This window comes from Chrysochloris asiatica, unplaced genomic scaffold, assembly GCF_000296735.1.
Source record: "Chrysochloris asiatica unplaced genomic scaffold, ChrAsi1.0 scaffold00003, whole genome shotgun sequence".
In the NCBI taxonomy this organism is placed as follows: domain Eukaryota; kingdom Metazoa; phylum Chordata; class Mammalia; order Afrosoricida; family Chrysochloridae; genus Chrysochloris; species Chrysochloris asiatica.
The window spans coordinates 28,410,694-28,423,053 of NW_006408521.1; positions in this window are offsets into that span (position 1 = coordinate 28,410,694).

Below are 12,360 nucleotides of genomic sequence, written 5' to 3' on the forward strand. Positions count from 1 at the left end.
AAGTGGGGAGAGAGAAGCAGGGGGATGCAACTTCAAGCCAGACAGTACCCTCTGAACTGCGGGAGTGTCTAGCACCTGACAGGAGCAGCCCAGTCCCGTCCCACCATGCTTACAAGGAGACAGAGCGCTGTCTTTATAGGCTTGGGGACAAGAAAGAGAGGAAGCCAGAATGTACACACTTGGAAGATCTGTGCCTCTTTCCTCATTTTCCCTTCTCAGTTTGTGCCCTTCTCCCTCCATCCTTCAACCTGCTTCTCTGCTTCACTCAGAAAGTATGTGAAGAGAGTGTCCTCAGGATGAGGCAGATCAGCTAGAACATGGCAACACTTGGAAAAGTTAAATGCTTCTCAGGCAAATTTTCAATCCAGGCTTTTGCTGCAAGTGACCCTATGTGGATCTTTGGGCACAATAGTCTCATCTTTGTAATTCTTTTCTCTTCTACCGGCTCACCAACAACCCCATCCACCCCCGAAAAAAAGACAGACATTTCCTGGGCTCCATCAATGACTGCATCTTTTCTGGACTCAGCAGTCTCCTGGATTCCATGTCGAGTGTAGAAAGGAGTTGCTGATTGCATTCCCTCTCATTAACAATTAGATGTGTAATAAAAAGCATTGTACTTCATCTTCAATCACGGGTGAGGCTCAGCCTACAGATAGGTTTGAAATGGCCAGGGCTGATGCCTCTGTGCATTTTGCATAATGGGTCATATCTCTGATTTCTTCATGAGATGCTTCCAAGTGCTCGCATCTTCTCCGAGACCATGCTTAAGAGATGGTCAGGACTAAAAGCTGATTGTATTGCACTTAGATGAGTAAATAGCATCTCTCAAAAATCAATCTAACCATCACAGCCTTCCTCTGCAGAACTTCCCTTCTGTTTTTCCCAGGCTCAGTATTTATAAAAGGGCAAAGCTGACAGAGGATCAGGGTGAAGTTTGGCACACAGGGTTTACTAATAGGGCAGAAACTGCCTTCTCTTCTCTTTCCTTTTCTTCCTCCTCCTGGCCTTATTTTGCTGTCCACCTTCTCTAGCCAGTACAGTATCTCTGCAGTTGGTGAACAATGTCAACTAATGAACCTTGGCAATGGCAAGGCTGACATGGCTGCTTGGAAGGCCGCTATATGTGCTTCCAAGCCAACGGGCTTCACATGCAAGGACATATTTGCCATCCTGAACTGGGAGCAGAGTGATCTGTTGGCGTGTGCTCAGCATGTTCCCTGAGGCATGAGTGGTAGGACTACTAGAGCCACCCTCTGGTGTGGGCACACCCATCAAAGGCCCTAGGGCCACAATGCAGTCTCCCGGTACCCTTGGAAGCCAAGCAGTCAGGCCCCTTGCTTCCATTCCTAATCAAGGCAGGTGAGTAAAAGAAGCCACTGTTTAATCAGCTGCTCTAAAAGCAAAACCAGGTCACCTTCAGTTCAGCAGAAGGAGTCGGGGCATCTTCACTCCTTCTGATTTGCAAGAAGGTATCCTTTTTCCAGACTGAATGTTGTTATTACAGCTTGGAGGGTCAGGTTACACACACAGGCAGTTTTCCTTTCCTGCTTTCTGAGTACTTATGAGCTTTTGGTTCCAGTTCATATTCATCAAGTATTTCCCAATATAATGACAGACCTTTGCCTGGGAAGTACTTTCTGAATATCATTGCCACAGAGAACTGCTTTCTATTTAGCCACTATTGGGGTTCCTTGTGTAGTGACAAGTGATGCCTTTTTGATTCACTAAGGATTTTACAGCAGATGATGGCAGGGGGCTGTCAGCCCCAAGAAACACAGGAACATGAAAGAGGCATATATTTAGCTGTTTCAAAATATTGTCCAATAGCCATAACTTTAATAGCCCTTCTATGATATGCTGCTATTCAAAAGTGGGAGCTGTTGGATTTTCATTGGTGCCCAGGGTATGACTCTCCCATCTAGGTTCAGCTGAAGGCATATTGTCTCTAAGACTATTTGGAAGCTTGTCCCGTACATCATAAATGAGATTGAAGGTGGGCCCTGCGGCTCTGGAGCCTTCAGCTCAAGTGAGGATATTCTACAAGTTGTCCTCTCTGCTGTTGATGGAACTGGGAATGAAGTGAAGTGGTCTGAAAAACTTGAATTGTTCACATTTCTCAGCTCGGGGGGTCATTTACCAGTTCATTGTAGAAGAAATAATCAGGTAAGTAGAAGTTCATTTCCAAAGAAGGTAAACCCCACTTACCATCTCTGCATGATTTCTGTGGGAATTGATTATCACTAATCCCCAACTGGGCTAGAATAAATGTAAAGTTTGACCTTTTTAAAAAAAGTAAAGAGAAACATAGAGAGTCTTAAGACTAAAGGAATGGTAGAAAGGAGCTCTGAAATGAAGAGTCCATTGTAGATTAGTCTCTTTCACTACAGTTCGTTTTCCAGTGTGGGGCCTGACAGACTTTCTGAAACCTTTCTGACGGGATGAAATCCTTTCAAAGGCAGATGATGTGCATGGGCACACACCTGTCCCTGTCACGGACACATGTACATTAGAGCTGCTCGGACAAAAACAGCATGCCCTGCTGCACGTGTATATTTGTACTGCTAAGAACATCCTTGTATTTCCTTAGATGCAATTTGAAAGTGGATGTGAATTGTGAACGGGGAGCCTTCTACACTTACTTGTTCCTTGGCAAAATTCTTTCTGGTGATTCTTAGCTTCAGAGATTGGGACTCTCTTTGGAACCCTATTGACAAGTAATAAAGACTGGGTATCATAACTGCAACTTGTTTTGTAAACTGGAAAAGACCCTGGGACCCTGAAATTCTTGTTTTTGCTTGAGTAAGAAAAAAAATCTTCCTTATTTTTTTTTGTACAATCAAAAGCTGAAGAGAGAAAACATGCACTCTCTTCCTGCTGTCTCCTGGTACTCATTGGTCTGAACAGCTGCGGTTGTGCTACTCTCTTGTTAAACACATGATTGTGAACAAAAAGGGCTTGGAATGAAGGGGAGGTGTGGGGGATGTTGGAAATAATTAGGACCCCTTTTTTCTTCCTTAGAATTGGATTAGACGACACATTGATATTATTAACCTTCTGTAGCATCTTCCACGTACCTGCCTAAAGTGGGAACCCATCAAACTGGAATAGTGCCGGCCTGAGGAGCTGAGCTGCAAGCTTAGTTTTGAAGGAATCCAAGGTACTCAGAGGTGGTCGAATAGATGCTGACCTCCACCGCCTGTGGCTACAATATTCTTTGGTCATCAGGTTTACTTTTGACTTAGACACGAATTTCTCACCACTTTCCCCATTTGAGTTCAACAGACTTTGCAGGAGCTGAAGAACATGAAAAGGTGCCTGTGTCTCTCACTTCTAATAATTAGAATAATTCTCATCCTTCATGGGTCCATCCAAAGACCACAGGCCAGGTTCATCTTCCTGGGCTCCCCACACACAGTTGACCATTGAAACCAGAACTCTGAGCTTTAACCATAGCCCCAAGCAGTGCTGGGAAAACAGCCATCCCTTAGAGGCAATAAAGCAGGATGTTTTTTGTTGTTGTTTCCCTGTAGTTCATTTGTGACTTCAGAATCTTTGGCTGAGGCAAGAAAACAAACAAGCATGCTGATGGCTACCTGATTCAAGGTGGAACTTAATGAATACATTGCTATCTAGAACCTCTTCTGTTGGAAGTTGGGTACCTATAATATAAAAAATCCTGAAGGTTGATGGCACCTGTTCCAGCCATCCCAGCTGACTTTTTTAGCTCCTGATTTTGTGTGTGTGTGTGTGTGTTTGTGTGTGTTAAGGATCAGTGCAGTAAGTGGCATTATACTATAAAGTGTTAACTCCCCTTCTACCCTTTTCCTTTTGGGGGCGCTGAAGGAAGAGACTTGGCTACAGAGTTAGACCTCTGGGTACCATGGAAACTAACACCTTCCCAAATTACTGAACACTCAAGCCCAACCTAGAGTGATCTGGGAGATGTTCGGTTGGCTCCAACTTTGAGGGCAACCCAGCAGCAAAGGTGAGCTTCCCAAAGAGCTTTTGGTCGGTTCAGCTCCTTGTTTTCTAGAACCCTGAGTACTGCTTTGCCTTTTGTGATTGTTATGTGATGTGTAGTCAATGTATGAATATGTTCACAACCTAGGATCACGGTAATACAGTGTGTTTTTGGGTTTTTTTAAACTGTTCAGAAAAAAAGTAAATTACAAATATAAGATTAAACTAAATTTTCTAAGTGTCTTGTCTCTTTGCCCCAACATGAAGAGGAGAAAGAGTGTTGTATATACAAATTGGGGGGGTGCACACAAGTAGCTCTACACGAGCGACCTGTATAGGGTTTCCAGCGAGCAGCTGGTGGGTTTGAATAATTGACCCTGCAGTTAACAGTCGAGTGCTTATCCTACAACATAGGAAACTCTATGGGGCAGTTCTTCTCTGTCTTATAGGGTCTCTATTAGAATCAATTTAATGACAAAAACAGTAAAGTTAATACTTTAAAGATAAATTGACATGGAGACTACGATTTTGAGGGAAATCAGGACAGGATGCTAAGAATAAGTATGGGTCCCTGGCATACAATAGTGGTCAGTGCTGATTTAAATAGGTTAAAATATGTCTGATTTGTGAACTGGAGCTCCCAACCTGAGCCCAAAATTTAAATGTGTTTCTATTTCCTCAGTGGGTGGGAAGACATGGATTTCCCCTCCAACATCCCGTTCTGGGGAATAACACTGCTGCTCCTGAGTGAGCCTCCACACCCTCCTCCCCACCTTAGTCCAAACCTGCGGCGATTGGTACAAGATCCCAGGCAGTGACCAGAACAACCCTATCTGCCCTTTTCTCCTCTTCACTAGTTCACAAGCAGGACCCTGGTCACAATGAACCCTTCCTGGGCTTTAGGCTTACAGGCTTTCATTGGTCTTGTGTTTATCTCAGTGCATCTTGTCTGGACTGACCATGTGGTCATTAGAGCTTTCTTAGGTGGGGTGTAGGTCAGGGCCTCAGGACACACAGCCCAGTGCTGAAAGTGTGCTAGAGCTGGAAGAATCATTGTGTTCACCTAACAGTTTTCAGAGGAGGAAACAGCAGCAAGAGAAGGGGCCCACACTGCCCAAGGCCACACTGAAGTCTCCCTTAAGACAACGGGCATGAAGCTCCCTAGGGAGAGAAGGCAGGGATGAGTCCTCATCAGAGACTTCTCTGGGTCACTCATCAAAGGAGCTCCTGAGTCTAGGGCGTCCAGGACTCACCTTTTAATACAATGCACATCTCATACCCCAGGAAGGGCAAAGCCCAAGGGCATGCTCATCCTGAAACCTACTGCCTGGCTGGGCCTGGAATACCTGTCCCATTAAAACCTATAGCAATACCACCATCAGCAGTGACTAAGGGGAGGAGACCCCTCTTCTTCCTGATTGGCTCTTGCCAATTAAGAGCGTTTTATTAGGATGCTAATTAAAGGCACTTCGTTAGCAGCAGGAGAGGCCGGGTGGGTGCCTGGCGAGATGGAGCTGAAGCCAGGAGAAATTGTTTTCGTCCCTCATGGAAGCAGAACCTCTCAGGGAACCCTCTTACTCCCCCAACCTCTCCCGCTGCGCCTACCACACCCCTTGCTTTCAATTAGCAGCTCTGAGGGGAGTGAGGTCATTACCAAGCCCAGGTTGGAGAGCCCTCCCCAGCCTCAGGCCACATGAGCACAAACCCCCAGGAGCTGTCCAGATTCCCTTGCACCTCATTTGGTGTTTGGGCTAGGATGCCCAGTGGGGAGTGTTCTGTCCACCCCAAGGAATAGCCAAGCATCTGTTGCAAATGTTCCCATCACCTAAGCCATCTCTGGCAGTCACCATGGGAACCTGATAACCAGCCACTTGCTCACATGATGCCAATCTCCTTCCCCTTCACTGTAGGTTCAAGATGAGGCTAGGTGGGAACTGTGGCCTTCCTACTGTCAAGGACTGTCCGAAATAACTGAAGAACTGATCCTTTAATGAGCCAGTGTGGGCCCAGGAGGAAAGGCTGCTGGCTCACAACTCCAGCCTGGAAGAACCAGGAGAGACTCTCCTTTGGGTCTTGAACTCCTCAGACACTTGAGGCCCTTGCTCAAATGAGCCTCAGGCAAGTCCCCTTCATCCTGCAAGACAGGAGGGTTGACTGATCAGGCACATGGGGGCTGGCACATGTAGTCACCCAGAGAAACCCCTCTCCAGAGCCCTCCCTGTCCCATCCTGCTGTCCTCCTCACCCACTCACTTAACTGCAGAATTAGCACCAGCCCAGGCTGGGTGGGCAGATTTATGGCTAGGCCTGCCTCTCTCCATTTAACCCGAGGCCGGCCCAGACTCCAGACACTAAATTAGATTTTTGACAATTAGAGAGACTAATGGGCACATAGCTATCCCCAGAGCCAGATATCCAGCAAGGCTGTCCTTTAATATCCACCACTGGCCAGCAGCCCCTCCCCCAACACCCTCCTTTCCCTCCCGTGGGTGCCCTGTGCCCCCTGCTCTGGCTTCTCATGAACTACTGGTTTTCTCTGGTTCTGTCTTCCTCCCTTCCTGCCCCTTATTACAGCACACTGCCATCTAGGCCCTGGAACTCTGCCCCACAGTGCTGGCCTGCCTTGCCCACCTTCCCCAGCTCCCATCCATCTGTAATCTTTCTATCTACCCCAGAAGAATACAAGCCCCTTGAGGGCAAGGACTCGTGTCCTGTGGATCCTAAATGCTCCACGCAACAAATGTTAAGACTTCTTAATGCTTGTTGCGCCCTGAGACTGTCTCCCTGTTTCCCTTCACTCTGAGCCGATGGATCCCCCAACCCTTCCCACCCTGCCCTCCTCACCCAGGCCCAGCTCCGGCATTGGCCTGATGCTGCTGCAGGTGGGCCACGTCCCCTTCACTGCGGCCCCTGGCTGAGGCTGGTCTTGGGCTGGGCGGGTAATGAGATTGCAGTAAGTGGCGTTGGGGGGGCGTGTGGGGGGCGGCTCACATTCACTCAGGCGGCCTCATAGCTCTGTCAGGCTGATTGGTCCTGAGTGGAGCACAAATGGCCCCCCACGGACACGCTGAGATTGGTTATAAAATTACAAGCATTTGTTCTGCTGTCAGGGCCCTTCCCTCTCTCCCCTCAGCCTGCCTGCCTGGGCTCCACGAGGCTGCCCACCCAGCTCTCTCCCTTGGGCTCAGCCATACACCCGGAAGAACGGGCCACCAGGGCAGATGGGGCTGAGAGGCTGACCACTGAGTAGCCAGACCTTGGTCCTGGGTGCTTTGGCCTGGATGGCAGTGCTCAAACTAGCCTCAGAGTCACCCTAACCCTGTGTTCAGGACTTCATCTAGTCCCTGAGATGCCAAAGAGAGAAACAGGCATCCTGAATCCCAGACCTCCTTGGGATGACCACAGTCCTTGATGCATGTGGCAGGAGGCAGAGGGTGGGGGTGGCCCCCTGATACAGGAGGAGCAGAACCCTGATTATCAGAGAAATCAGTCAGACCTCACCCCTGTCCGTGTGACCAGTCCCTGTCCTGCATCCTGAACCCTAGATAAGGACAAACAGCCCTTAACGGAGCTCCCCATGGTCCCTGGAGTCTGAGCCAGACCTACCAAGCCCTCATGACCCCACAGATCCCCGGCCTGGCCCCTGCATCCAACTACATGGGCATTGGCCAGGGGCCCAATTACACCCAAGCAGGTATACCTTGAAGCCCTGTTTGTGTTCCCACAGAAACACCCACTTCCTGAGCAAGCTCCTCAGCCTCTGACCCTGGCCTCTTGGCCTCCTTCCCACCCACATTAGAACAAGGCCCAGCCCCTCTTTGCAGCTGCCCCCCTGGCATCACCACCCACCTCCATCCCCGCTCCAGCATCACTCATGACTTCCTGTCTGAGGGCCCTAGGTCACATGTCCCCAGCTAGGGTTAGGAGTGAGGAGAGGAACCTTCGGGAGGGTTTCCAGCTTAGGGTGCTTTAGGGGGCAGTGCCTCCTGCCTGCTGGCTGCAAGGTGCCTTGCTGCCATCCGTCATTCATTCTCAGCCCAGGATGTATTTGCTGTAATTACATCTTTAATTAGGTGGTGACGGCTCATTGTTCACCAACAATGATGGATCGGATCCTCCCACTTATCCTCCTCCCTCTGTCCAGCATCCTCTGGGTCAACTCTCCCCCAACTTTGGGCCTGAGGAGGATGTATGAGACCTTCCTCCTCACAGAGCTCAATATGGGAGCCTAGAGTAGCATGAGCCCCACCTCAAGTATGAGAGTCTTTTGGACTGCTGTGGGCCCCCACATGGCTGGTGACACCCTGATACCACCACCCCAGGCTCCGTGCAGGACAGCTGTAGGCCTCTTAATGGCCACAAGATGTCACCTTGGTCCAGACTGCTTGGTCTGGGATGGCGCTATGTTACCCTCCCCACAACACACACAGACACACACACACACACACAAACACACACACACACCATCCTCATCCTCATCCTCTGGGACCTGCCCCTAGATCACACACCTCTCAGCAACAGGAGCAGACAAACACAGAAAGTCTCACAACTCTGGGGTGTTATGTGTGTGTCTGGCCCTGTCTCCAGTTTCCCTGTGAATTAAGGGTTTCTGCTCAAGGTGGGATCTCCCTCCCCATATACCTATATTCACAAAGACCATATGGCCAGGCCCAAGTCTGCATGTAGTGGGAGGGTTAGTCAATGATAGAAAATCTGCTCACAGAGGCTGACTCCTCAGTGGAGGCCAGGGACTGCTGAAGCCCAGCCTGAACCAAAGGGCAAGGGTGGCCTGTAAAGGCCCAGGACCCATGAGGAGGCCATGCTGAAGTATGGACCCTAATCTGGATTCACATCCCAGTAGTAACCTACTAGCTGCATGACATTGGGCAACTTCCCTAAAACATTAAAGTCTCAGTTTCTTTACCTATGAAGTGGGGATAAACTCATGCCCTACCTCACAATTGTTGCAAGGGTCTGCTGAAGCCTTGCCAGTGAAGTCAGGTGTCCAGGCAAAGTTGATGGAAGCTTCAGGTAAAGGTGGAGACTGGGCAGCTGTGAGAACTAAACTCCAATGTATGTGGGCCCATGGGTGCAAGATGCTGGGAGAAGACTCCATTTCAGTTTGAGGAAGATCCTGCCAACCCCAGGCATTGTTGAGCCCAGAATGGTAGGGATGGCAGGGCTATGACAAGGTGATGAGGTAGAATGAAGCCCACAATGTTGCCAAGGATATACTTGCTGCTCCGAATTGGCTGACTTCCTTGTGGAGGCTTCAGGAACTCTTCACAGGGTGGTCAGGATGGGGCCAAGTGGGCAGTCATACCCTGGCCTATCCTAGAGGAAGGGGCTGGGAGGGGAGCCTTGAATGCCCAGCAGGGAAGTCCTTCTCTTTATGGGGCTGCAGGACTGAAAAGCAGCTGAAGCTTAATCCTGTGCTTCAGTGCAGAGTGGGAGGGGAGACTCCTGGGGAGGGCCTGCTGTCCTTTCTACCTCCCAGTTCTAACATTCAGTGACTTCCATCCCTTCATGGGGTCCTGTCATTTCCCACAGAGCCTCTCAGATCCCGGTGACCCTCTCTAGCTCTCGGGGACCCCTCCCCAGGATGACTCAGAGGCCCAAGCTGGAAGGATAAGTTTTACCTAGCGGTAAGTATGTGCAACATTACATATGTATATTGGAGAGTAAATAACCCCAAAAAGCGCCTTGTAAATAGACTCCGAGTTTATCCTTTATTAATGAGGCACCGAGTGCCCCGCTGTTTTAGAGCAGCGAGACTTTTATAATATCAAAACCTAAATTACACTTGCGTCTCTCATTCCAGGGACAAGCATCTTTCGGCTCTGTTTGCAGAGTGAGTAAGCAGGGACCCATCCCTGCCTTCCTGGCATGTGTTCATGTGTTGACACCTTTCTCCTGGCTGGAGCAAGGGTGAGAGGAAATTGTGTGCATACACTCATGCATATACACACATATGTGTGCACATATACACATGTGCACGCACACACACACAGGAGCCGCCAGAGAGCTCCATGCCTACAAAGGCCTCGGGGTCAGCAGGTGAGGGCTGCCCAGGTTGTTGACCTTCATTCCTTATACATTTTACAGGATGAAGGAGTTGCGCCAGGCACTGGGGTTTGGAGGCATGGCACAGAGCCCTCTTTTTTGCCAAGCTCTGTGACCAAGTTACTCCCTGTCTCTCAGCTTGTCTCCCCAGGTACAAAATGGGATACTCGTTTTCTCCCCATTGTGTGCTTTTGAGGAAAAGTACCTGGGGGTTGGGGGTTACTAGGTGCTTCATAAGTGTGAGCTATGATGATATGGTGACTCGTTCCCATTCTGATGAAGGGTCTCCAGTACACATGTGGGGCACAGAGCTCCAGCTGGATGCTGGCACCAAGGTACAGTACAGGGCCCATCTTCCCCAACCAGTTCAAGACCTGACTTTCTAGAGCCTCTCAGCTGAGCACAGCAGGAGGAGGAGCTCAGACTCTCTGGCCATCTTGGTCCCTTGGGGACTGTGCCCATCCTGCCCTGGGCCTGGGCCAGACACATAGGTGGGCAACGGGCATGTGTGGCAGGATTTATAGCCTGGCCAGTCAGTCTCCTGGTGTTCCGGTGGGTGTTGTGTCGAATCTGTCCCATTATATGGACAGTTGAGTTTAATAGTCATTGTGTGCTCGCTTGGAGCCCAGCAAACATCGCGGGGTGACACCCCCTCCACTGGAGCTGCCCGCTCCCCAGCCACACGGCCCATCCGTACAGTAAATTAAAAATATGAATCACTTCTCCCCACTGCCTCCCCAAACGCTCATCTTGTCAGCCTCTGTGTTGCCTTCATTTGTATTACCTTAATTTAATGTTAATTATGGTCTTCATTTACAAGGAACAAGTGAGCCCTGCTCTGCCAGGGGACCTTCCCCCCGCCCCTCCCCCTCAGCCCAGAAGGGAAAGGCTGGGGGAGAAGGGGAATTTGGGGCCATGTAGAGGGGACAAAGAGGGGGAGCATTGGGGAAGACATGAGATGGTATCTGGGCCACCATTCTTGGAGGGACTAGGAGGAAGCCCCCCCACCCCCATACATCCTGTCTTTAATTCATTCAACAGATATTTATTGAGCACCTAATATGTGCCAGTCAGGAGCTCTGGTAGCGTAGTGGTTACAAATTGGGCTGCGAACCTTAAGGTCAGCAGTTCGAAACTACCAGCTGTTCCGCAGGAGAAAGATGAGGCTTGCTGTTCCCATAAAGATTTACAGCCTCAGAAACCCTTTATAGGATTGTTATGGGTTAGAATTGACTCAACAGCACTTAACAACAACAATAATATGTGCCAGTCAGGACCAGGGAGGCCTCTCTGGAGTAATGGAGCCCCCAATGTTATCCTAATGTGACTGTGCTAGAACATAGCATCAGACCCCAGGTGGGCTGGCGCTGGCTCAGCCCAGAAGGCATTAGGACACAGACAGGGGGTCTTCTCTCTCTTCCAAACTTCCCTCTTGGCTACCAATGGCATCTTTGCCCTAAACTGTTGCATTCCTTTCAAACAGGAAGTTCTTTCTGGAGTCTTTCCTGAATTCCTCTTACCACCGATCAGAGTAGACTCAGAACCTGAGTGGGACCAGAAGTAAAAGAGTGAGTCTCCTCCGGACTATACTCTCTCCTGAGGGTCAGGAGGCAGACATTAGGGGATTGTGCACTCTGGGGTAAACTCACTCTTCCTGTGCTAAAGGATAAGGACAGGCTTCTCTGGCTCACAACTAGGAAGGATATAAAATAGGATGCATATATAATACATATGTATACTATATGTAGGAGTTCTGGTGTGGCGCTATAGGATAAACACTGAACTACAAGGTCGGTTTGAACCACAAGATAGGTGGTTCATAACTCACCAGCCACTCCTTGGAAACCCTCTACAGTGTTGCTGTGAGTTGGAACTCAACTCAACGGCACTTAACAACAACAACAACAAGATCATGTCTGGTGTGGCACTGTAGGATAAGCACTGGACTGCTAACCATGAGGTCTGTGGTTCAAATTTACCAGCTGCTCCTTGGAAACCCTATACAGGGTCACTGTGAATCGGAACCAACTCAATGGTTCTTAACAACAACAACAGCACGTGTCTAGTACATCCATGATTATGAAGATATAGTGCAGGATCGGCAATGTTTAATTCTGTTATGTATAAGGTCGCTGTGAGTCAGGATAGCAACTAACAAGAGCAGGTCCACAGTAAAAAGGAAGCTCTGTGAGGCCATTCTCCATAGTACCTAGAACAGTGCCTGGGACACAGTGAGTATTTAGTAAGTATATGTTGAATGAATTAATAAATGAAGGAACATTCATTCCAAGTAGTTTTATGATAGAAGTGCTGTCAAGTCGATTCCGAATCATAA